This window comes from Bactrocera tryoni, chromosome 2 (genome assembly GCF_016617805.1).
Source record: "Bactrocera tryoni isolate S06 chromosome 2, CSIRO_BtryS06_freeze2, whole genome shotgun sequence".
NCBI lineage: Eukaryota > Metazoa > Arthropoda > Insecta > Diptera > Tephritidae > Bactrocera > Bactrocera tryoni.
In genome coordinates, this window is record NC_052500.1 from 84,578,607 (window position 1) to 84,603,197 (window position 24,591).

Genomic DNA, 24,591 nt, shown 5'->3' on the forward strand with positions numbered 1-24,591 from the left:
CGGCGGCAGAAAGCACAAATTTTAAAGTAGTTTTGCCAACAATGCGCAAAGATGAAACCAAAAAACGAAAAAAGAAAAAGAAACAAAATGAAACGAAGAGTTGAAAGCAGAAGCAGGCTTAAGCCCGAAAATGAGGAAAGATCACAAGCAAAAGTAAGAGTAAAAGTAAAAGTGCGAAAACGACTCACAAAAATTTCGGTTGGCCAGAATAAGCAATAAAACTTTATGAAGTAGACTTTGCAACGAGCAGTTAGCACTTGCCACTGCGGCGGTGAAGTGGCCAAAACTCCGGATGAACAGCTGCTGAAGCTTACAAAGCGTGCCGCGGCGCAGCGAGTTGAGTGAGCTGTTAGATATGTTTGTATTAGTGCGTTGAATATCGGAGCTGGAAATAAATTTGTCAGCGGAAAGCTAATGCTTGTTCATGTTTCCGGCATGGTATCTCATGCTCGAAAACAATTCTTTGCTAGTTCTGCTACAAAAGTTTATCAATTACAACATTTAATGGTCAAGAGTTTAAGTTTTATTTAGCATACAAGTATTAGCTTTTATTTTAGACTATTAGTGTGTATATGTATGTTAGTATATGTATTGCTTAATTTAGTGCAAATAATTTATTTTAAGGGGTTATACGTATACAGTTAGAATTTTCAAAAATGGACTCCTTCAGATATGGCTCTTAATATAAAAAGGAATGTGTCAGCCCGTCTCGAACTCTGGACCCAGAGTCTAGTAATCGCTACCATATCTCCAACAAAGTAACTGCAAGAAAGAAAAAAGTATCTATGATATATATTTTTTAATATTTTATAATAATTGTTTAATAAATATTTATTTTATTTTCTCTATTTCACAAATAATATTCAACATAGAAGATTAAACTTCCTGCAATGACATTTCGGTATTCTAATTACTCCTTAAATACATCCGTGATTCAATATTCGCCTGAGTAGGTAATCAGAAAAATTAAAACAAAAAAAAAACAGTTAACTTCGTCGTTATTGAAGCTATAATACCCTCCACAGGTGCATTTCTGATAGCCAAATAGTGTATAAAATAAGTTTTTCTTGCTTTTTGTGGCTTACTTTGTATGGCAGCTATATGTTATAGTTGTCCGATCTCAAACAATTTTTCGCAGATTGTAGCGTTGTATCAGGCAATATATGTACTGTGCCATTTTTCTTGAAGATATATTTTCAAATCAAACAAGTTCCCATATAATACAATGGCTAAATTTTAATCAAACAGTTTGTATGGCAGTTATCCGATCCAAAGAATTTCTTCAGAGATCATACCATTGCTTTAGACAATATCCTATCCCAAATTTTTTCAAGATATCTCGTCAACTGAAAACGTTTTCCATACAAGCGCTTGATTTCGATCGCTCAGATATGACAGTTCTGTAATGTAGGTGGCTCGGACAAATGAGTAGTTTCTTCATGATGAAACGACGTGTGCCAAGTGTAATTTCCATATCTCAAAAACTAGGAGCCTTGACCGCATACATATGTTATAGACAGACGAAAATGTCTAAAGCGACCCAGCTTGTCATGCTGTTTTTTATATATTTAATTCAATCCGTATACGACGTCTTCTGGGTGTTCCAATCTCCATGGCAAACATGATATATCCTCATCAGTTTATATAAATATAACTTTTTCCCGCAAAGGTTTTACTAAGCAATGTGCAAAGGAGAAACAATGGATATAAGACGCCGTTTCAGTGCTGTCCAGTCAATTTGCTTTCTCAGCACAGCTTGCCACGTAAACCTTAATAATATTTGTCCTAAGAGTTATTCCAACCAAACATGAAATTTAATAAAGATTTTCAGTGGCTTCAAAAATTTAATTCAAACTTTGTTCGGGTTCCGCGTGGAGAAATGTGTGTTTGCATGTTTAAGGATGTCCGTAAGGCACTCCTTGCCGCCGCTGCATATTGTGCTTTTATTATATTTGCGAAATCGGTTTAAAACTTCAGGAACTACGCCGTGGAGGAGGCGACCAAAGTTTTGATGCTTCTTGCTGGCTCTTGTGCTGTTAAAACAACGTACACTTTCGCTGACGACAAGCGCCGCCTAACGAGCCAACAAGCGTACGTGCTCACGCCTACAACGACAAACTGGCGACGGACAATGAAGAGAGCGTAAATTCGCTAAACTGTTGAAAAAAGTTGTTTGCCTTACAAATTGTTGCTTCCACAAAGTGTTCCGCTAAATGCTTTCCACGGCTTGCGACAACTTACACACCGCCACCATATATCTACATATGTATGAATGTCTGTATGTATGAGGATATGCACCTAAGTCGGTTTGTATGGAGCTGCAGCACTGCATGTCTATTATTTGAGCTAACAAGTAATGTCCGCCGCAAATTTGGCAGCTGAGATAACAACGCTCACGGTTAGTGGCGACGACAAACACGGAATGCAAAGACTAAATCTGCAGCCGAGCGCAACGTTGCTCAGCGAGGCGTAGTAGCATATTTCTTGGCGCATTGGCAGGTATAAACTTGTGGACAAAAGTCACATTGTTGCTGTGCGCTGGTGAGTAGGAGGCTGTGATAGCAGGACGCGACGACGAGTCGTAAAACGTTTCGCAGATAATTCACAAACAATCAGCGACAGAAAAAACAGTTACTAACTTAATTTCCGATTAGCAGATACAAAGGATCAGCCAGCTGCTTCGGTTAATAGGTATGCCGCGTACGCTGAGCCGTCAAGTGGGCCAAAAACAATTTGGAATATGCAGCTTCTGAAAGTGTGCAGACGGTTGAAATTTTCATTGGTAGTTTGCGTGGCTGGTCGTTTAATATTTTCTCCTAGCTTTGGACTCTCATTTAAACCGCGAAGCCACTTTTGTCTTATGCTTATGCATAGCACGTAATAAGGTACATGATAGTAAGTATACAGGATTAGATTTACGCTAGACTTATATATGTATATTCCAAAGTGTCTACCTAATAGGGGTGTGGGGTATAATGAAATGTAGTCAGCAAGCAAAGTGGAGAAAAGCGGATATACACCAAGTCGAGCTGTATCAATATAAGTAAACTGAGAAGTTGTGAGACAACGTAGCTGAGAACATAGAAAAGCGGAATTCCGGTATGACTTTGCTGACCGTAGTGACCATGAAACCTTCACTGACTCCCTCCCAGTGAAGTCTTTGGAGTCGAATAACCACCTATTGCAGAAGAAGAGTTCGAGTTTTCTAGCGTATCTAAAGTAACCCTTTCGCAACTTCGTTTTGGATACTATAGCAAGTTAAACCTTACCTATTTATAATCGTCCCTGACAATCCACAAATGTTATATAGTGTTTCTCAAGCAGAAGTGGCTTCCATTAAGTTGGCGGTACATGTACTAAGTACCACAAAGTGCTGCCTTATTCCGAAATATTAATATTTTGAGGGACACCAGTAGTCATAATTGCACAGGGAAGGGTGAGGTGGAACTTAGATAAAACAGAAGACATGACTTTAGCTGTCTCAATGAATTTATGATAAGCTTAAAACGCTTTGTAGATTTTTAAGGATGTTAAGATATATATATATGTATATATATATATAAGTTTTAAGTAACACTACGGCTATCCAAATGAAATCCATGTTAGGATCGACCTCATAACCTAACCTAACCTAGTCCTCACAGGACTCGAACCACCCATTCGTATTGCCATGAAACCAACTACTCTATCCTCCCTATGTTCCTACTCCGTCAAAACAAGTTTCCCGGATCTCCCCTTACATGATCTTGATGACACCCAAAACAAGCGTAAAATACGAAATACGTATGTATGTATGTATTTTCGAAAAATTCTTCTAAGCCCATCTGTGGACATTTCTAGTACTTTTTGCAGAGTGCAATTAGCATTTGAAAGACTTCAGTTTCATTTTGACACACCACATTAATATGCATATATAAAAAAGATAAGAGGGGTCAGTAAATATCGCAATTACCACTTCAGATTCCTTTAGAAAGAATTCAATCATATTTGCTGTCCGCTTTGCATGAGAAGAGTCAATAGATTTATGTCAAGGTACCAAGTCTATAGTCAGCAGTCGTAATTTCCTCATTATGTTTTGCAAGCACTCAGTTTTATTGTTGAATAAACAAATGAGACTGTCCCACAACGGCCAACAATGAATGCACACGAGCTCGTGTGACCATTCCATTACCATTTTTATTAAAGGCACATTTATTGCATTCGCAGTGTCCCTGTGACCAAAGCTCGTGTCTGCATGTATGGCACATACGATCACCACCTGTGCACGAGTCATTACGTCGAAGGGATTTTGTTATGTTCGCGTCATAGTTTGCTAACGTCACCGCAGATTTGATTGTCATATTCACCGACGCTGTCAGCCGCGGCAGCACCGTCCGCCATTACCTTGCCTGGCAATCTGACTTGAATGTGGTTTTTATTTTTCCTCTAATCACTGATAGTTGTTATTTTTATTGTAATCGTTTCTGCGGTCTCAGCAAATAAATCCAACCAAGCGCACAAATAGTTTGCTCTATTTGTGCTTGGCATGGCTGCTGCGGAAATGCGGAGCCACTCACGGTGTCCTGCGCAACGCGTGTGTTAAAGTTGCAACATCGCTGCGCAGACAGCTAAGCTTGGCAAGCTAACAAAGGTGAGCCATGCAATGAATGAGCGGAATCCGCCAGGACATGACCGGACCGCACCGGCATTGGCTGCAACAATTCGTCCACAGCCGTTAACTTTGTGCGGGCGAAAGTGGCTGTGTGTGTGTGTGTGTGTGTGTATGCAAAAGTTGAGCAAACACCGTCGTCCACCTATGTGCGAGCGGTTGTGCGCTTGTTTGCATAGTTCTGCCACAAATCCGCGAACCTTATCTATCTACACATCCGTGTTGATATGTGGCTTTATTTGGTGCAAACAGCGACGGGAGTCGGCTACATCGATGTGATGGACAACAAGTCAAGCGGTGATTGCAGCTAAGTAAAGCTATTTCGGTGCGTCGTTGGGTGGGTGATGGCAGCTAAAGTTCGACTGACAACGCTGTCTGTCTAAATGACAGTTGACGGCAGTGTTGGTGCACTTGTGCTGGCAAATTTGCTTATGGCATGATTTAGTTTGCAATTTTGTTAGCGAAAACATTTTGCTTCTGTGGCGTTTTGCGGAACACGTACTTTGTAAAAATTAACCGATTGTTGTTGTGCTGTTGTTGGATTTGTTTGGTGTACTCTACGAAAATTCTGATAGGTACTAATAACTGTGGGTTCCTAATATTATCGACAGGGTTTTTTGTTTTTAGCGTGAAAAATTGGTTAAAACTTACGGCGGATCCTATCAGAATATGTACTGGATATGTAAAACCGTGTTTTGTGCAAAGTTCTTCGCAGATTAATACATAGCTTTCATTCATTGAAAAAGCTTTGCTTGGTTGGTTAAAATTAGTCCTTAAAAATAACATTTCATGTTTCGACAAGTTATTCTTTTAGAAGTAAAATACTAAAATTTTAAACGAATATCGCAAAGAATTTTTGAGTCATAGCATTTTAAACCGCTTATTGCAATCAGTTCCATGAGTTTGTGTTTAAACTTGGGTTTTTCTCGAAACAGCATGCCTTGAAAATATTGTATTGATTATGTTAGGATAGGTTAGGGAGTCGATCGTAACAGAGATCATATTTCTACAGCTTAGAACGCCGATCCGTTTTGTTCCTTAAAACTCATATAAAATATATCATAATACCCTTACCAATTGACAAAGCGCTTTAAGTGCTGATTCGTCGGACGTAAGACTAATTTCCAGTCTTGCAAATGTTGAACAATGGTATTCTCCTCCTGCCAGCTCACCCTCCTCCATACAACTGTGTGTGTGTCCACCAAGAATTTTAGGCTTAGCGCATGATTGCCTATTGTATAATGTTCATTAAAAACCCCTATTATTAAAGCACGCTGGTCCTCCACCAGCGTCTGCTATGCTCAAGCCAGTGCCACTGGTTCGCAAAATGCCAATGGAGATCCAATTCGATACCATTCCAATGCCTTTGGCTAGCTCGTCGGTCTTGTAGTTGCCAGAGATTTCGCTACCAAAGCAGTATAATTATGAAGTAGATTGGTGCTATTTCTAGTGAAAACAAATACTCCTTGACTAGCTTTGAGCGCACAGTTAGCGAACACAGCGCTAGGATTTCCGCTCTGCTCTCAGAGTGAATGCTCACCTCAACGAAAGAGGTTGCACTTCGTAGTAGTACGTTTACCCCAGCCATTCCTGCTTGAACTACTCTACATACAGTGGTACGCTAGCCGAAAGCTAAGATTCTCAGAGAGCTTCTCACAGAAAATATCTCCTCCGAGCTTCTATTCATCCGTCAAAAAATCACGAGGCCTCTTCTCCAGCGAATCATCCGCATCCACATACTACTCGTCGGTAGGTAGGAAGAGAAAAAGCCGTCACTAGTGGCCAGTTGAAGAATGAGATAATTTCAGCGTGTGCTTGTCCAGACTCTTTCAATACACCAAAGGGCAAAGTCAACGGAAGCTTTGTGAAAAATGGTATTATGCATATGACGCCTATCAGAGCTTTTGTTGGGACATGTTCAAGCTTCTTGTAAGCTTTTTACAATTTGAGTTATTGTTACAGTGATTACTAGGAAATAAATGATTCGACCATTATCATATTCTTTTACAAGCTCTATTTATAGTTCTCCACAGAATGATTTCTTAAGTGTTTTGATCTGATAAAATGTTAAATTTGGCAGACCAAAACCGATCTTGTACAATGTCTTCTAGTAAAGATTTTGTTCTTTTACTTTTCATCCACGGAGAAGGCCGGAATCAGCGCAGCAGGGTAAGACCTCTTGTTTAATTCTTTCTTTAGGTTGAAACTATTCCTAATATTGTAAACTAACTGATAAAGTAATTTTTTTTTAATTCCCAAAAGTTTTAGGCTGTCACCCTAGGAGTGCTCTCTAAAGACAAATCATCGTCCAAACCATTTTTGAATTCAAAGTGATAAGATGTATTATAACGCCAGTATATTTTATTTTTTATCTTTAAGATCTGATAGACAATATTTGGCCTTGATTTCGCCTTATACTCGAATATAACAATCTTCCTGAATAGTCATGCCCAGTCAATAATTTCATACAAGCCCAATCAGCCGAGCCACTAATAAAATATATACGAAATTTACAATAAATAAAATGTACGAATACGGTATAAATATGTTGGCATCAGTGGTTAGAAGATTCTAAGTACACTTGGCATCATTATAAAACCATACTCATTCACATTATGTGGGTGAAGGATAGTTTAACTTTGCACTTTGCATTTATTGAAATGATAATTAGTAAGTATCATAATGATTATTGCGGTTGGCAGCAAAAAAGTCTCGATGGTGCTTCACAACTGGCTTTTAAATGAAGTTTTGCTTGTAGAAAATTGTTAGTTGAAGTGTTTGTGCGAAAAGGCATGCGTTTAGCACATTGTGTGCATGCGTATGTGTGTGTATAAGATCGTGCGCTGGAGTGTATGCTTTGCTAATGCTCAATGCGTTGAAGTGCCAGAGGGAAGAGTGCATAACTTTAAGTATGCACTTTCATTTATCCTACACACATGTATGTGCATGTGTGAGTGTGTGTGTGTTGGTTATCAAATAGTAAGATTATATGTGTGAGACTAGGACTAGGCAGGAATGCATCACGGCACACACTTCTGGTGAAACACAGTTGGTTATGCATGCTGCTGTGTATGTGCCCCACTGTTGCACGTATTTGTGCAACTGCTTCACTGTTTTATATTTCAAGTACGTCACGCTCAAAGCACCAAAGAGGAACGTTGTTGGGGTATAGAAATGTTTGCACAAAAGCGGCAATGCGAACTGTTTTTGTAAGTTGGTTGGCTGGCTGGCCGCACCACCACATGCAGTAGGTGATATGTAGGGAAGGAGAGGGGGAGTATGCAGATGGAGCTGCCGCCGTGCTTGTACGTATGTATTTAAGCAAGCACACAAGTATGTTTGTGCGTTTGAATTGCGGTAACTAGCGTAAGTGCTTTGCCAAACTACTTCTGGCCACGAGCACAAACAAAACGTTAATTTTTACGTTGCTTACACAGTTAGGGGGTGGTGGCAGAAGCAGATGCCTGTGAGCCTCAATGAGGGTTGGGCAAAATGTTTGCGGTTAACAAAAATATTAAGTGTTGTATTTATATATATAAAATTCAATAGGTAATTAAAACCAGCGTCTTGTTCGCTAAATGGACATCTCTTGAAACTCATTGCAGTATTGTTGCTAAGAGTGCGAAGAATTCTAGAAAAGAAAATTTCCTTTTTTCATTATGTAGGAAAAAATAAAGTTTATATTTTATATTTCTAATTTTAGGTAGTGTCGTCTTCGTTTAAGTGGTTATATTGACTTGGAAGTCAGAGAGAAGGGATTTTTGTTATTTTTCTCAAATTCATTCTATTTAATAAATTAATAAAAATTATGAGAAATATTAGTTTCCCTTGATATCGTAGCCGATCTTCAGGAGAACCTACGAAAAAAAGTTTCTGGTGGTGAGCAAGATTTCTATTAAAAATTTTCTAAAATCCAAAAACCAAATTTATTCTTCTAAGGAGAAGGAAAAACGTTATAATAGAAACCACACATATTGAAACAAAATATGAGTTTTGGTTCTTTAAATGAGTATATATTGGTTATTATATTTGACACGTCGTTTTACATTTATGCGACGATATGTAAAGATCAAGAGACTACGCAAAATTTGGATTTTTGGAAAATGTTAGCATTTTGTGTTGTGAAAAAATCTACACATCCAAGAGTCTTAAGAAATCGAAAAAATTACTTCAATAATCTTTTTCCTTTCATCATTATCTAAATATATCTAAGAAGGTTATATGCAAATTTCAAGACACTCGGTTAAGGCGTTCTTTTCTCGATCAAAATGCTGCCAGAATAAATACTCCATTCTACCTTAAAGAAATGTTCCATTTTCTATATGACAAAATGGCTTATCCTTGATAAAAAGCTTTCATGGAGACAAAACATTGAGAAAAGAGCAATGAAGTCACTGGTTGTCCTATATTGCTCTAAAGGAGCTTCATATAAGCAAAAGATGAGGGCTCTCTCCAAAACCTGTGCTTTGGCTTAAAAAAAACCATAGTTAAGCCAATATTGTTCTAGCGTTTGTCTGCTGGCGGGTGCTCGATAAATTCACTCTCTAAAAATGTAGAACTTAACCAAGAGGCGGTTCTCATCGGCATTACGGGTGTACTACGGACTACACCAACAATAGCACTTAATGCCACTGTAAGCATAACACCTCTTGTTGTTGTTGTTGTAGGTGCAGAATTCTGCCGAGTAGACAATACTTGGCCGGATAAAAATCCGGATCCGTTCCGGTTACGTTGACCCGACTGACGTGGGATCCGAGAAAACCTGTCGTCATAGCCGGTTGTGTCGCAGAGACCACACGTGACGGATTTTTTTCTTCTCACACACCGACAAGGGAGATGTGTATAGGGAAGAATCGTTGAAGAAGAGGCACAGTGAGCTTTTTGATAGATGAGTCGAAGCTAGGAGGACAGGATGGAAGGAGAGTTTTCTGTAAAGAGGTCTATGTCAATCTTAGTTTTAGGCAACGGGACCACTGTAGATTTTTTCGGGCAGAAATGGGCTGAAAGTGAGTAGTTGTAGTTTTTTTCAGGCAGAAGTGTGCTGATAGTGAGATCACCGACAGAAGAGCGAAAATGCTAATACTGCTAACTGAGCGTTCAAAGCTGGTCAAGCTATTGAGAAGGCGATGAGCTAGCCAGAGAGGCACCCTTGTCTCATTTACAACGAAGTGAGAACAAGTTGAATCTCCGTTGTGATTTATATATTTATATATAACCTACACATTTATATACATATATATATATATATACATATATATATATTAAGGGATTTTCTAAGACTGTATTAAGCTCAAAACCTGATTGAAAGGTATGCATTGCCCTTCCCCTCACTAAACTATTACTAAATAACTATTGTTTTTGTTTCGAATACAAGTTAAAGGTTAGAGCGTTGCATGCATGAGTTTTTTACGGCTAAAGACACCTGCTAGTAGCCATATACTTGTACATAAAAGCCACATTGTGTCTCAGACTAGAAACGTTAGAAGGTGAAGCTTTTAAGCTTGCATAATAACGGTAATGGCAGTAAAGAGTTTACTACATTACATGTGTATGCAGAAAATTGAATAATTTTGAATGGACTCCGCACTTAAAGTCAACCAAATTGAACAATGAATATACATTTACACAAAATATTTGTATTATAGGACTTGAGAAATTATAAAAGACGACTGTTAGATGCACTTAAGTGCTAGTTTTGCTTGTATGGGAATTAGTATGGGTAGGCTAAGTACTTGTTAATGGCGGTTTAAGCACTTACATGTTACCAGATAATTATTCTTTTGTTGAAAAATGCATTCACACATTGTCCTGAGGGCAACTGAAAATAGATAAATGGTGGAATATACATTATATAATTCATCTTAAATATTTATGCTCTTAAAATTGTGAATTTGTTGAAAAGGTAAATGCTCTTTTTATGTACATGTATGTATTAATTGTTGAACGACGTGTCTTCTAAAAATGGTTTTTGTGTTATTTACCTATTTGATATAGTATTATATTGGGTAGTCGAAAAAGTCTTTTCGCATTTTGTCAATAGATGTTGCAGTTGTATTTCTCCGGTTCTACCAATCACATTGTATCATACCATATAGTGTTGGAAAGGTGAGATTTTAACCTTCATTTAACCAAAAAAAAAAAACAAAATTAAATTCGGGAAAGTTGAAAAAAACTTACAGCTGTTTAAAAATGAGTGAAAAATAATGAAGAAATTCGCTAAATTCTCCAATGAAACGAATTATAACAAGAGACGAAAGGCGGATCAAATACGACAGCAAGGTGCGAAAGATCATGGTCCAAGCGTGGTAAAGCTCAACAAATGGTCGCAAATCCAGAATTGACGCCTCAAAAGGATATGCTGAGTGTTTGGTGGGATTGGAAATTTAGCATCCACTATGAGCTGCTCCAGCCTGGTCGAACGATTGATTCTACATTTTACTGTCAACAACTGATGAGATTGAAGCAAGCAATCGAACAAAAACGGCCAGAACATATCAACAGAAAGAGTTTCGTCTTCCATCAGGACAACTCCAGACCACACACATCTTTGATGACTCGACAAAAACTGGGAGAGCTTGGCTGAGAAATTTTGATACATCCACCAAATAGTCCTGTCCTTGCACCATCGGAGTACCATTTCCTTCGTTTGCAGAATTCTCTTAATGGAGTAAAGTTGCATCAAGAGAAGCCTGTGAAACTTTTACTTACTTTTCGCAGTTTTTCGTCGAGAAACCAGAAAAGTTTTACACTGATGGAATAATGTCTCTAGCGGAAAAAATGGTGCATTTAAGTTCTCTATAAATATAAAAAATAAGTTGAAGTTTGATTAGAAATACGAAAAGACTTTTTCGACTACACAATATATAGAAAGTCAACAAGTCACATATAAATTATGAAATAAATTTTTTATTTAAAAAATTTTTCGAAAATAAATTTTAATTTTTTCTTATAAGTTTTTCTCTTTCTTTCAGCACTGCCACCACCATCGGTGCGAGTCATTGAACTGAGTGAAATGGGAGCGAAATAGAAAAATTGTCAAAAATACAAATTCGCAAATACAGTTGCAATGGGCAAACAGAAAAGTGGCAACGCCTTGGCGACAACAATTGATAGTCACAGGAATAACAATAACAACTGTGCAGCAACAATCTGAAACATCTGATTCAGTTGCTATGTCAAAAGCCATTTGCATGCCAGCAGTGCCACATACTCACTGGCAAGCACACATGCACCCAAGAGCGCCATGAACACTTTCGGCGCGCAAAGCTGCGAAATTCCCAATTGCCAACAACAGTTGCCGGAGCTGCAGCAACAGTGACTTAATAACACCGCTGTGAATGCAGCACGCGACCGTTCGCAGCACACGTATGTATGCATGTGTGTGTGTGCGCGTGTAAGGAAAACAAACTGTTGCTCTGACACTTTTAACTCAACTGACACTGCAACCAACACTGCTGCTGTCGCCTGTCATTTTTGTGTCATTCGCCACAGAGCGATTTCATATTTGCATTTTAAAATTTTTACTGTGCATTTTGCTATTTGCATTCTGCATGCTGCTTTGTTGTTGTGTTGTCTTTGAGTCGCTTATTTTCCCGCTGAGAACGCAGAAAGCTCTGCAACTGAGCAAGTCAAGTGATTTCATAATTCTGCATTTTATTGGTAAGTTTTTCAAAAATTATTTGCTTAATTCTTTTTTCTTAATTTCTTTACTTCGATCTTCGTACATGTTGTTGCAAATATTGCATAAAAGGGATCAAATTAGCGAATATTTTATGGTATTGTGGAAGAAAAAGTTAATTTGTGGCACAAGTGGGGTGTCTATGAGTTTGCTCTCTTTGAAAAATGAGCGTCTTTTAAACTATTTTGATATTGACTCATTAATAGGTTAAATTATCAATTTACTAATATAAGTTAGGTTAGGTTGGGTTAATTTGGTAGAGCAATAACCCACGCATAGACCAGTTTGGTCCTTTGCGATACCAGATGGAGCTCACTTGCTAAGTCCAACAGGAGTAGTCATCGTATAAAATGCCTGCGCTTGACCCAAATTTTAACGTACTCTGCGGCCTCACTGTCGATACCTCCTTAGTGTATCATACTGTGGGGACCCCCGATGCTTACAGCATAGTCTCGCCAATGCGGGAGAGATGCTACATTGTTTCCCTGGTGCCCTGCTGTAGGCTTTTTCTGCAGTCAGTGACCAGTTAGTATTCCGATCTATTTTGTGTACTTCCGGTCAAAACGGTTGACACATGACTTTTGCAGTTTCGCACCTTGGTAGCTCGTTCCATCAGGTCTTCATTACATTCACCATGCTTCTGTCGAGATCGTCGCATAGACAATGCATGGGCTTTTCCAATGTTGACCACGTTTTCGGATGTTCGCCGTACACCATTCTCGCCCAGTATTTCATAGCCCTCGATTCATTTTGTAGTCTATGGCATCCACTAAAAGTGAAGTTGCTTTCTTCTGGCAACACTTTCCACTGCTGCCCTGCTTCCCAAGACACTTCTGGCCGATATGCGATACGAGGTTACTGCCTATGTTAGAAAAGTTTATATATTATTTATAAAGTAGATTTACAAGGTGCGTTCTAAAGTACCCCCTGGCGGCGCCATGCATATGTCAACTGGTGCGTTAGAATCTGCTATCTTTATCGATTGTCCTGTGAAAATTTCATCGATTGGAAGTGAAGTTATTGCGTTTTAAGTGTCAGTATGTTTGTGTTAACGGTACGAATGAGCTTCGTACAAAGAGCCAACTTTAAATTTTGTTTTAAAATTATTTAACCAAAACCACATTTTAAGCATTAACCACTTCCCGTATTCACCTGATATGGCACGTGTGACTTCTTCCTATTCGGAAAAATGCAATTGTCCATGAAAGGAAAGCGTTATGCAGACGTAGAGGCCATTCAAAAGGCATGCACCGGCATTCTGGCGACCATACGGGTTTTGAAGCAGAAGGAGACTATTTTGAATGAAAAAAATTGATTTTGCCGAAAAAACATTTGTTCTGTTTTTTTTTAAGTCCTGTTTATTTTGAAACGCACCTTGTATATACCTTTCACTGACACATTAAGTTAAGTTTGTAAAGAATTTTGGAACAACGGGTAGGAAATGTCGAAAACCCTGTATAAGGTATATACATAAATGATCAGTGTGACAACTGAGGCGACTTAGACATGTCCGTGTACTACTCCCTAAGCTTTTAAGACATCGATTCCAAATTTTGCGTGCGTCCTTTCCTCCCCAAGAAGCTGCTCATTTGTCACCGATATCAGACAACTATGGCATAGATTATTTTCAAAGGCAACATGGCTCAAAAGAACTAGAAAAACGTTTTATGTCATTCAAATCGTTGGTTGGTTAAGCTTTTAGATTTAGTTATACATATACACATTCGTAACGTTTTTAAATATTGCTATCGCCTCTGTTATGCTTTTTGTAGATAGACATTCATTCCAAGAGTTCAAATTGGGGTTTGATATAGCGGGGCACTCGCAAAGGAAGTGTGCAACCGCTTCCCTACTTCCTTTGTGTCTCCAGCTGCGACAATTATTGTTTTGGGGCATTCACATTTTTAATTCTCCAAATTGGTCAGTGGCTCGCAGTGGTGGCTGTTAGACCATATAAACTTTTCCCGGACGTCTTTAGTACGACCTTAGTTTTTTTCTTCTCATATTTTGACCTTTTCTTTTTTGATAAATTGTATTTGGTTTTCGATTTACATCTGTTATGGAACTGATCGTTCCTAACGGACGCGATATTGTCTACCCTCAGACTCTAAAGTTGCTTCTGATTTGGTCAACTGGTCTGCTGTTTCATTGTTGAAAATGGTTCTATACCTTGGAACCCAAATTATGGACAAGTGGAGTTGACATGGTAGTGAGTTTAAAGCTCTCTAAATTGTTAGAAACTCTGGAGTAAATTTTCGGCGTTAACAAGGCTAGCAATGCCATCTGGCTATCTGTGTATATGGTAGCTCTATGTATCCTCTCATAGTTATTCACTAGGACTACACAGACTTTCTCTATTCCTAGTGCTTCCGCTCTGAAGATGCTAGCTGAGCTTAGTAGACGGATGGAAAGAGAGATATTAAGATATTTGGAGTATATTTCATGGTTGTTGTTGTTGTAGCGATGATCTATTCCTCGCTTGGTGCTTACGTACGGATTGGTTGTCTTCAAAGTCATTTAACGGTAGGTCCAGGAAACGAATTGTTCCGATGATGAGGATAGAGTCATGTGTAGAAGTTCACGCAAGTGCGGAAAGTTCTCTGATTAGCATTTACTTGGGAGTGACCAAAAACGATTATTTTACATATGGCTCAAGCAGCTCACCTTTTCCGGTTTTAGATCAAGTATCCTCTGGGTAGCCAAAGAACATTCTTTTGAAGGCGAGCTGAATTGAGAAGGCGAAAAGGAACAAACAGCCCGGAAGAGATTAGATGACTGTTCTCTAACCGCGTAAGGGCACTCATTGCATGCTGGACATATATTTGGAATGTCGAGATCGATTCTGAATAATTGGGAATTTAACCTGCTACTGTATGCAGAACGAAGTTGCGCAAGAGTCACTCTAGGTTATCGCGACAACCGTCGTCCTACGCCGGACTCGATGTTGAACTCGTCAGTACAGATTGGGATAGAATTCTTCTCTTTTACTAAACCTCCTCTCCATTCACAGCTGGAGGATATTCTCACCTGGAGGTCACACTTGACATTTTTACTAATTAAGTTGAGTAAGGGTTTCCTGTCTGTAAAAATATTTTTTCTTAATCAAAAGCCTGGCAATCGCCAAAGCTGCAAATTCACTACCAACCGAAGCAAAGCCGATAGAAAATACGAGTGCACATTCGTATGCACTCGTATATGTACTATATGTATGAATTACGGTTAGTAAATGAAGTGGGTCACGTTTTTTAATTGGAATGAATTTCCAATATCATAAATAATGATTACATAAAAATGAACAGCGCCTACTCTCTGTTGCATGCAAATTGTGTCTTTTGGCCCTGTCGAAGTTCATGGAATGCGAACTTTAAAAATTTAATTAACATTGTGGAAAAGTGTAATTATAAGAGTAGGCGCTCACACCTCCAACTACGCGCCAGCATCCATGTTCGTATGTATGTATGTATGTATGTCGCATTTGCTGGTTAAGTACTTTATTTTCGAGCGAATTTAATTATATGAAATTAACTGTGTTTTTGTATACCGACACACACACCTACAGGTAAATAAACAAGCGTGTACGTTTGTGGTAATGAGCTTGCGCTGCCGATGATTGGGTCGAAGTGCATGAAACTGTCATTGCCTTGAAAGCGGCAAAAAGAAGCAGAAGAGCGATGTGAATGACATTTGTGCGCTCATAGCTTGTCGCTGCTATTAATTTTTACTGCAAACATATTAACGCACGCGCCAAAATAATTGAAAATAGCATAATGTTGCTGTTGATCAGTGGCGGCGGTGGCCGGGCGGTGGTGGCGTGGGTGTGGGCGCGCAGTGGCTGAGTTGATAGAGTGTCGTGGCATTTCGACTGATGCAATGTGACCGCAATGCCTCGGCTCAAATGCGATTATGGCGGCGGCGATACATACCGACAGTAATTGCGGTTTATTGTGACGACAGCGACATGCTTTTGTGTAAACAATGGCAGACATGCAAAAAATATGATTTACATATGTATTGATTGTATATGGAAATAAATAAACAGAGCAACTGTAAAATCAACACACAAACACGCTTATGCGTATGTGTGTGTGGTTGTGCAGGCGTAACCATCAATTTTACATATTCAATTTGACTGGCAATATTTATGCATCGCGATATCGGAAACAAAATTTTAAAATTTCCACATTAATCATATTTACATGCGCGCCTTTGCTCCGCTGGTGCTTTTTGTTCAGCGCGTAATCCAAGCGAAACGCTGCGGACACAAATTTATTCACTCGCTCAGATTAAATTTCAATTTACGAGCTTTTCATTGCACCCTAAAGGTGTGCACCCGCTGACCCGCTCGGCAGTTGCACGTGTCGGTGGCCGTGTCATCGCGCAGTAAATTACCTTTTCATTATTTAAACAATTAAAAGTAGTTTCAAATTAATTATAACTGCGCGCAGCTTGTCGACTGGCATAAAGTTTGTGCAACATGTAAGGTGTTGCAAGTGTGTCACAATTTTGCAACGAAACTTTTCGCCAACACGAGAAAGCGAAAGTGTTGAGTGTATGGTTGGCAGTTTAGATGCACAAATTTGCATTCGCACTCTTCAATTTCAGCAGCTAACACTGGTGACTTGAGCGTGTGGCAGCGTAACCACCAACATGCTACAGTGTCGCCGCCCTCTGAAGAAACTACAATTTTAAGTTGACACTCGTGTGAAGCTGCAAGCTTTTGTACCGTGAGTGTTTGTGGGATTAAGCGACTGCCAAACTTTTCGCAAAACTTTACACTCGCTTAGGCATTTTGGTTGAACAAAAATACATCATTTCAAAATTAAATGTAGTTATATATGCCAAATTTCATCCCGCTACTCACAAAATGTGAATCGATTTGACTAGATGTTACTATTTGTGGATATATTGGGTAGTCGAAAAAGTATTTTCGTATTTTCTAAATACATATATTTCGTTGTAGTCGTATATCTCCAGTGCTACCAATCACATTTTGTCATACCATATAGTGTTCCTGCAATAAGCTGAATAGTTTTTTTCGAACCATATCAACCAACGCTGCTGAAGTATTAGTCAGTATGTCACCTATTGAGAATTAGGGAGAAGAACTCGAGCGATTATATCAGCGATCAGCGCCTAAAAAAGTATCGACAGAGACAGAGTAGAGGAGCAAGAGCGCCGGAACCAAACCAAACTGGTTCCGGAGACTGATATCGGACATCCAATTGTGGTTTATCCTAATCGTGGGTATATAGGCGATATGGGGACCTGGATTCAACAATGATATTAGTTCGAACTGTCCGACGTGTACAGAGTTTAAAGAAGACTCCGAACATTCTCGGGGGTAGCAGATTTGACAACGTTGAGCTTTCAAATTACAAAACCGAGACTTTTTCAACAGATTTGGCATTAGTCTACACAATAAAGAACTAAGAAGGTCTGTCACTACCATCAAGCAATACTTAACCGTTGGTTCCGTGGGAGAGTTTTGAGTTCGGAGTAGGTTAGTTATAGCGGATTAAAGAGCTACGCTCCGGTTTTCGATGCTTAGCATCCTTAAAAAAAAACACTTGATCCCACTAGAGTAATAGAAATTACTGAAATATTATGTACGTATACACACATATAAAGTAGTCAAAGAAGTCTTTTCGTATTGCTATTAAAATTTTAACTTATTTTTTGTATTTATAATAATAAATAAATAAACAAATATGTACCATTCTGGTGGACCACTTTTTGCTATTTTTCCGAGACAGTATTCCATCAGTATAAAGCTTTCATCAATGTAAATCGAAATTTCTAGAACGGAAGCGAGCGGATCATTGTTGTGCTACATGAACTGATACGGCATCGTCTTCGTAATATAGAAGTCAACCCTCGTGAATAAAGTTGGCTTCGAAAAACCCTTTTTCTTTTTAAAAAAGTTTTAAAACCATACGAGTGATATCTTATGTTAAGTAATAAAACTGTTGATTTTAGCTTTTCTAACCCGTACATTTTTCATTTATCCAACAAATCGAAATCATTTATCTCAAATGTGTCAAAAATCTCATTTATGTCAAAAATCAAGAATTTTTTCTTTATGAAGCTTTGCATCAAAAAATTAAAGAGAACAAAACTTATCGTGGGAAAGATCCTCGTGTTTGTTTTTATAGTCGCAGAATTGTCTGCTATGCCATTTAATTTTGGCTACGAACTTAAAAGCGTTGTGCGGCAAACCACCGCCTGTGATATTTATTTTTATGAGGCGTCTAACACATATTCCAAAAAGACATACGAAAAATGTAATAAAAAATGCAGCGCTTTAAAGTAAAAGGCGATAAAGAAAACAGAAATGAAAGTGAAGCCAAAACGACGCTATAACAAAGAAACCGAAATTAATAAAGAAGGAAGAACAGAGAACAAAGACACTTGTTTATATTTAAGTTTTTTACTTCAATATAAAATTTACTTATTCTTTGTCTGATTTAAGAATACACTTTTTCCGGATACGTTTCTTTCATTTAACAATTTAATTAAAAGCAAACATAAAGCGCGCAAGAAGAACGAAGCGAAATAATTAAGCTACGAAGCGAAGTGGTCTGGCGAGCGAATAATGCTTCGCTGCAGGCACGCAGACTCTAATTGCTGGCGACGAAGGTCAGACTAAGTGCTGTTTATTTTGGCATTAAACACCACCTGTGGCTTTGTTATGGTTTTGTGTTTTACGTTTTCGCTGTGATTGAAATTCCTGCTTTAAGAAGCAACAGGAACCTTTGAAATTCTAAAATGTGGAAAAGTGGGAAAATATGACACGTTTCTAAACATAAACAGGGGTCATTTCGCTGCCAAAATGAAAACGTATTTCAACGCCCTCCTATCACCCTTAGATTGGGTTTACACACAAAGCCTTTGTCTCGCATTATCGGGAAATTCTCTTTTGGCGTTGCCAATTACTTTCACATGAGCCACACGAATCTGTGTATTAGTTGTTTTCATTCAATTTTATATCACATTCTCAAATCCTCTCTTGCAATAAAGATGTGCCACTTTATGACCAAAAATTGCATTAATCGAAGCAGCAGTGTTCAAGCCCCTAAGTACTCAATATGTGAACCCAGTGCTTATAGTTGATTTTTTACCGCAAATATCGGTCAATATGCGAGATATTTAATTGAAATTCATAGAAAATCCCTACCTGATAGTATGTCTGTGTGTTACAAATGGGTTGAATCGGGTAATACTTCTCAATCCCCATATACCTAATATAAAGATTTTCAAAATTCCACCAGACTTTATACCGAATATATCGGCCAATATGTTGGTTACCTTAATTAAATTGAGAGAGCGCTTTTTCCTATAACATTGTATCTTTGTGCCTAAAATCGATAAAAATGGTCCTAACCCCAATATAACTAACAAGCCTTAGGTACTTAAAGGTACTGCGCTGGCCTTAATCCTTACAAGTTGCAAGAATATAGGGTGTTCGGTTATGCCCGAATTTAGCTTTCTTTACTTTTTTTGCGCTCAGATTGATAAGAGGTTTGAACGGGGGGGATGGTCACGTACCAACTTCTTAAAACCTTCCACTTCATCAGCTGCTAAGTTTTGAAAATTAAAATTTTTTTCATGTAATGTTTATAATTTAAAAATAAAAAGTTTATAGTAAAATTATTTTCAGCGTCTTTTAAAACACTTCTAAATTACCCGAAATTCATGGCTCTGGACTACAAGTAAAATTTCCGAACAAATTTCAAAATGAAAATAAATGCCGAATGCGTAGCAGCGAACTCTTACGGACAAAAAGGCAAAGTGCGTTTCGTTAACTTTGTACTTTCTCGTCGTCAACAAAAGTCCTCCTGTGTGAAACGACACTTATGAAGCTACTAGCACATTAGCTCGCTGTTTTAAGCATTCGTTTTAATTACAGTTTCAGAAATAGCAACTGCTTGTGACAACAAGTAAAAAAGAAAACTTAAGTAAATTGCGCTTTTATTTTTGAGGGAATTAATGCCACTGTGTTGGAAGTGTCAGTAAAACATGCACTACGAACACATCAATGGTCCCTTCAATTGTCGAAAAATATTGACCTCTTTGTTTATTGTTATTGTTGTTGGCTATATTGAAATTTTATAGTTATTAACTAAAAATTAATTGATTAGTATTGCTTTGAACGCTTAAATGAGCTGTTGTATGAAATATATGCATACTAAAATATATCTTTCGACTATAACGGAAAATTCGATTTTCGTGAACTTAGCCGAACTATTTACATATTCATGTGTTTCTCGCCTTGGTTGCGAATAAATTTGACATAGAAATGAAAAAAAGGAGTCATGAAACACTTTAAAGTATGGAACTTCATTCTTGCGTATTAAGAAACAGCAATGACAGTAAAAACCGCGTAAGAGAAATACAAAACGTTGACCACAACCATCGCTTTTTCGTTTGCTGCTCTGCATTGCGTGATTTTTATTTATCGCTGGTTAATTTTGGCGCAGCGAAAGTGGTGCAAAGGCTTTGTGGAAACGCATAATTTAAGGTCGTTGATTGTGCTACTTTCCAAACTTTGTTACTTGCAATACGTTTCTTAAGCTGCATACTTAGTGGCACAGCCAAAACAGACGACTTTGGGACTTTAAAATGGACCGACAATTATAGTGTTTTGCAAACAGCAGCAAATTACGATGCCCGTCCAGAGTTATTAATATACAATCAGATTCTTGAAGAAAAAAGTTAAAATTTCTCACCAAAAAAGTTCCTCCATTGCTGCTATTAATTTTATAACTCTATGGGGTATATTGGAGATAGAAAAGGTGTGGGCTGATGGCACGAATTTTCGGCATTACTCAGGTATACTCGGGAACATATTTTTAATTTCTTTTTATAAGTACGTATACATACTTGTATATCTCACAGATTTGCCGATATTTTCGATAAACAGTTCGTTAGTGGAATTGTGTTCCACATATTCGGCATGTGATGAATATTCTTGAAACTTAAAAAATTTGGCGGTACTTTTCTGAAGTACATAAAGTGCATTGGTCGATTTTTACGATTATTTAAATTTTTCAACAAAGAAGTCCCATTAAAGTTTGCGCGCAGAATCAAGTTTCTGGACGTACAGAATGTTGGAAAAGCTTTCGGTGATAATTGTTTGTCGCGAGCAAATTTTTTTTTCGGTACACTTTATTCAGAAAGGGTCGAGAACGCTCTGATGACGAACCACATTCGTACAGGACGGCCGTCAACTGCAACTGATGATCAACACATCGATAAAATTGGTTCTTAAGAATCGACGATTAACAGTCAGAGATCTATCTCACTGACAACGTTGGAATATCGAAAGGATCAGTGCGAACCATTTTGAACAATCATTTGGTGGAAGTATAATTGGTTTTGTGAAATAATGTTTTTCGACTACCAGCATGACATGAAACGCGTTATTACAGACGATCAATCAGCCAAATATCGTGGAAAAGATGAGCCGGAGCCGAAAAAAACACGTCAAAGCAGGGAATAAAGTTTTAGTTGGCAGTTTTATTCGATTATCTAGGTGTGGTGCACTCTGAATTGCTTCCGATCGTCCAAACTGTCAACAATTAGTTCTACTTGAGTGTTATGCGTCGTTTGCGAGTAGTTATAGACCGGAATTATGCGCCGATAACTCTTGGTTTTTGCACCACGATAATGCTCCGTGGCATAATGCATTGATTCTTTGTGAGTTTTTCAACAATTTTTCAAGCAATATCGTGCCGCAAACCACCGTGAATCACTACGCGCTTTGAAGTCTGTTACAGAAATTGGCTTTAATAACTGCTTCAATTGTTTTGGGGCCACGGGGAATTACTTCGAAGGGGACGATATAGATTTTGAGGAATACATTAAGAATTTTAAAATTGTGAACAAAGTCATACCATATTTTGCTTAAAGTGTCAAATCAAAAATTGACAAACTACCGGCGTTAAGAAATGTGGATTTTACCAAAATGAAAGATCGATGGAGATATGAAGAATGCCAAAAAATAGGTCAGATTTTTTTAAAATAAATTCTGGTCATACATCCTCATAACTTTCGGGAAGCCGTTTTCATAGACCGAACTACATGGAAAAAATAACAGTACTCGTAGGTGTAAATATGTGTTATTTCCCGAAAAATTTAACTGCACATGAATAATACGAGCAGAGCATGAACCATAATAAATCATCGTCAACATTTTGCTTTAATTTGCAGCAAAGCAAAATAGCAAAAGCAACATATGAAATTGCTGTCACATAAATGTCGGACAGACAGCAGCAGCACGCCCGAACAGAGCAGGCGAGCCAAATACCTATATACAATTATACATATGTACCTACCGAAAGGTGTTTGCCGACCTAGAACCACAGATATGCATGTACAAATATTTATATATGTGTATGTGTAATAAATTTGACTATTCGACTTCGAGCAGCGTGTATGATGCTCCCCAAGTAAAGCATCTAAAATGCAGACATGGCTCTAATAACCAGCATGGACACACAGATATTTTAAAAAGTGCTGAATAAATCAAGCCATTCTTTATGCCATTTAATATGTGGCTGAAGTATTTTGCCAGTGCTGGCAAAAGTACACCGGTGTCAATGAGCATCATACCAGAGAAAAACTTATTAAAACGCGCTTCAGGAAATGAACGAACGTCGAAGCGTAAGCTCGTGCAAACGCATGCCGTAATGTTGTTGTTGTTGCATATATGCGTCAAAAGTGTTTGAGGTTATGGCATAAACAAACAATGGCGAGCAAGTGTCAACCATATAAGGTGCAAACATATAAGCAACCGGATGACTGCGGAAGCGGGCAGACATAATCGTACATACATATATTCATACATAGCTATAACAGAAAATGAAATATATGTACTTGAAGCTGTTGTAGTGCCAGCGCGTTGTTATTATGCATGCTGTTGCTTATATATTTGTGCTTGACATTGTTAGCCTCAACACAACGTGCCTTTTTCATAAAACGCCCATTCTCCGCCGCGCAACCATAGCCAGGTGCTCGCTGTGTGTGTGTGTGCGTGTGTGTAAGAGGCATTGTAAGCGCTTAAATCAACGCAATTTTTACTCCATCAACAGCGCGTGTACGACAAGCGCATAAAAAGCTTACAATTCTGCCGTCAGCCTGAATGCAAGCGCCCGTTCAGCCGCACATTTGCATGTGCATTTGTGTGTTTGTGTATGTAGTGTGTGCAGGCATCCATAAATGTGCATATATTCAGCCATAAATACCTATATGTTTATGTGTATGGATATATGAGGGTAGTTTGGCGCTTGATGCGAATTTTTATTATGTAGCGCCCCCACCAACAGCGCTGCGTTGATCAACGGCGTACAAACACTTTAGCTATTTGCTGAGGTATAAAACTTCCATATGTGTATGCGTGTGTGGCACATTTTGCTCACTTTCACTTATGTACATTGTTACCGACCCAACTACCTGCCAGCATTTCCTACCAATGTTACACACATAAAATAAAGTCCGGATATTACGCCTTGGCTTAAATGCCCTTACCGTCCTTAAATAAACTTCCGTGGATTTTTTTCACTATTGCATCAGCCCATTTGTATTTCCCATACATTGTGTGACAGCAACGCAGCAGGAAGCGAAAATAGCCAGCCGATGGCAAGAATAACTGTTTATTTAAAACAGTATAAGCAGTATAAGCATAGTACTTGAAGAATTTTAATAACCTGCCTTTGTTAAAAATTTGTTGCTCACAGAGCAAGCATTCGTTATCAATATGCCGAAAGCGGAAAGAACATCTCCAACACGTCTTTATCCCTGCATTCATGTTATATCTGTTATTCATGCCACATAATGCTCGTGTTTAGTATTAGTTCCCTACGCTACCAAAATAATTGCGGAGGTCACAGTGCAAAACTTCAATTCTTTTCTATCTATCTATCTACTAAGATTCTATCTTTATTGTCATTACTTATTTATAAATATCCCTGTACAGATTTCAATTTGTTTCATAAACAATCCGTACGCTGCCTTCAATAATGAAATTACCTATTTATTTGCCAGCTGCGGCTTACCGCAGGAAACAAAGCTCACCTGATGTGACCATTCTATTAATATGAGAATATAGTTGTAGATTTGTCCACTATAAATATTCAATTGTGCAAAGGTATTGCAAGGACAGACAAATCAATAAATGGAGTGTAACGGTAATAGTTCTACTTATTTTGGGATACCTATAACAGAAAGAGTAACCCATTAATGGGTTATTATAGTCCAGCAATTAAAA

At 38.2% G+C, this 24,591-nt stretch overlaps 1 long non-coding RNA gene across 1 annotated transcript in view; it reads right to left on the reverse strand.

Annotated features, from left to right (window-relative positions):
- Window positions 1-552: 552 nt before the first annotated feature.
- Window positions 553-24,591, reverse strand: part of LOC120768965 — an 88,070-nt gene continuing 64,031 nt past the window's right edge. The window contains exons 2-3 of the long non-coding RNA XR_005704809.1: window positions 10,407-10,466; window positions 553-762 (exon numbers count right to left, since the gene is read on the reverse strand). This is a non-coding gene — a long non-coding RNA (uncharacterized LOC120768965). The remainder of the gene's footprint in view (window positions 763-10,406; window positions 10,467-24,591) is intronic.